The following is a 2,650-nucleotide window of genomic DNA, read 5'->3' on the forward strand; positions in this document are numbered from 1 at the left end:
ACTAATTATCATTTCATATGAGAGAACATTTAAAATAAAAAAGTATACTCTCAGAAAAATGACAGTACTTTAAGTTGAATAAATTCATTTTTATGAAAACTTAATACATTGTCCTTTTTAAAAATTTCAGCAGCTTTCAGTGAAAACTTTGTCATGGACTAGCAACTACTGAAATCCTTTATGGTTCTAAAAATATATCCCTGTAGTCTTGTCTAAATAAATCTGGTGGCCTGGTGGCTGCTGATTTGTTCTCCAGGATGAGCTGGCTCCATGAAGCTCTGGGATATGTTTTTCATCTCAGTATCTCCCATGCCTAGCACAGTGCCTGGTATAGCAATAGATTAAATAAATTAAAAGGTGAAATGACCCCTGCTGTACTGCAGTTACTAAATGGAAAGGCATATACCCAAGGAAGAAAGGGTGAGCCCTTGGACTTTCAGCTTAGTCCAAGATCTGCAACAAACAATTCTAGGACTTAATTTTAACAACCTAAGTTCCTTGATCTTGCCCCAAATCTGAATCTAGGTAGATGTCTACTATGTCCTGATTATTTATGTCTTCTCCCCAAATCCTTATGTTGAAACTAGCGTTCAATGCAACAGTATTAAGAGGTGGGGCTAAAAAAGGCCTGAGGGAGCTTGTTTGCCCCTTCCACCATGTGAGGACACATAGAAGGCATCCCACCTGTGAGGACCAGGTCCTCACCAGACACCAAATCTGCTGGCACCTCCTCAGCCTCCAGAACTGTGAGAAATACATTTCTATTGTTTAATTACTTGGTCTAAGGTATTTTTGTTATGGCATCCTGAACAGACTAAGACAATTCTTAGTGGACATTTCCCTATGTGCTCTTAAAACCAGGCTTTCTTAAGTGGGCATTCCCCTATGCCCACTTTCTTAAGTGGGCATTTCTTAAGTGGGCATTTCCCTATGTCCTCTTAAAACCAGGCTTTCTATAACAGAGGAAATACATTTATTCATTGAGAGCCAGAGTGCCTGGATTCAAATTTTGGCTTGGCCATTAGCTAGGTGCATGACTTTGGTTCAAGCTGCTTCCTTATTTGTAAAATGCAGGTAAGAACTGTACCTGCCTCATAAAATTGTTCTGTAGATAATTGAATTGATATACTTAAAACAGTGCTGTTCACATAGTAATATGTTTAATTACAGTTTTGACTAATGAGCCTCAAGAAATGCGAGAATAGAAGAAGAAAAAAATTTAAAGTACTGATGCATTTGGAGAATATCATCAAGGTCCATAATATCAAAATGGTAATTCTAACCTTATAAAATGTCTTTTTCCCAAAGGATAACCGAGGTTGACTATATAAGCAGGTGCAAATTGATTTAGATAATTCTTACAGAATGAAGCATCACAGGTTATTGGGAAAACTGATGATGGTCCTTGGTATATAATTATTTTTCGTAGGTGCAGGGAACCAAATCCTTCCTACAAATGGGGAGAAGAACTTCTTGTCAATACATTAAAGTGACCTTGGAAACAGAAAAATACGAATGTCCAGGCCTGGCAGCTGAGATATTAAATTAAAATCTCCAGAGATGGGGCCCAGGCACTGCGTGTGTGTGTGTGTGTGTGTGTGTGTGTGTTCTGTTATTTTTTTAAAGCTTCTCTAGTTCTTCTAAAGATGTCCCAGGGTTAAAAACAGCTGGGTAAGTCCGATTCTGTAGAACAACTTGCTCTTAACTCTTTTTCATCTCGTATGGAATTTCCGCTTCCATCCACAAGCACAATTCCACTCCCTCATAACCCTCTCTTCTCATTTTTTTCCGCTGCCTCTTTCAGCTTCTGTTTCGTTGGACTGGCAGTGTGTTACAGCCTTCCCACACGGGAGCACACCCCCTCCTCGGGAGAAAATACAAGTTTATCAGTCAATATGTAACAGACAAAAATAACAATAATAGTAAAATGGCTTGCGCCAGTTCTCCCCAAATTACATCAGCAGAGACATCTGGGCTAGAACGTCCTCACTGCTACCCAACAAGTGGCTGTACCCGAGTAGCATGGAGAGCTGCAGTGTTCTGTGTTGGCCAAGTGAAGTAAAGAGACCAGACCTTTCCTACAAGGAAAAGACCAAAGCTCTCTTCGCAGCAAGTCGGATGCCCTGGTTTACATTTTCTGAATCCTTAAATGTTATCTGTACTATTTCACCACCCCGCCCCCCCGGAAAACCAATACCAAGAAGCTGCTTTGCATCGTCTAAAGCTGCATAGGGGCAAGCTGCCAACAGGACTACCCGGACACGCTGCAGTGGCATCTCTAGGCAGGTTCCTTTCATCTGCCTTCCCTTGGGCTAACTCCTCACTGCGGCGCTGCCCCCGGCCAGCACCAGCGCGCGCGCAGCCCTCCCGCACCCCCGCGGCGGCGGAGGCTGGCTCTTCCGCCCACGCCGCCTTCCAGCCGCAGTGCGCGGCCTCGGCCCCGGACGCGCGTGCGCGCGGGCGGGGGGGGGGCGGGCCGAAGCCGAAGGAGGCGGGGCGGACCCTCGAGGCCTACTGCCCATTGGCTCTCTCCCGTAGTCCCCGCCCCCGGGCGTTCGAGGCGGCGGGGCGGGCCACGTCAGGCAGCCGGCGCTGGGCTGAGCTTGTGGCAGAAGGGAGGTAAGCCGTGCGTGGTGGCGGTCGGCGGGCC

At 45.6% G+C, this 2,650-nt stretch overlaps 1 protein-coding gene across 1 annotated transcript in view; it reads left to right on the plus strand.

The window, feature by feature from the left end:
- Positions 1–2,308: 2,308 nt before the first annotated feature.
- The window catches only part of LOC103255563 (focadhesin-like), a gene marked incomplete at its 3' end in the record, with an annotated part of 146,851 nt that continues 146,509 nt past the window's right edge, over positions 2,309–2,650 (plus strand). The window contains exon 1 of the mRNA XM_021710188.1: positions 2,309–2,619. The remainder of the gene's footprint in view (positions 2,620–2,650) is intronic.

Source organism: Carlito syrichta, unplaced genomic scaffold, assembly GCF_000164805.1.
Source record: "Carlito syrichta isolate Samal-C Ts95f unplaced genomic scaffold, Tarsius_syrichta-2.0.1 Scaffold288255, whole genome shotgun sequence".
Taxonomy (NCBI): domain Eukaryota; kingdom Metazoa; phylum Chordata; class Mammalia; order Primates; family Tarsiidae; genus Carlito; species Carlito syrichta.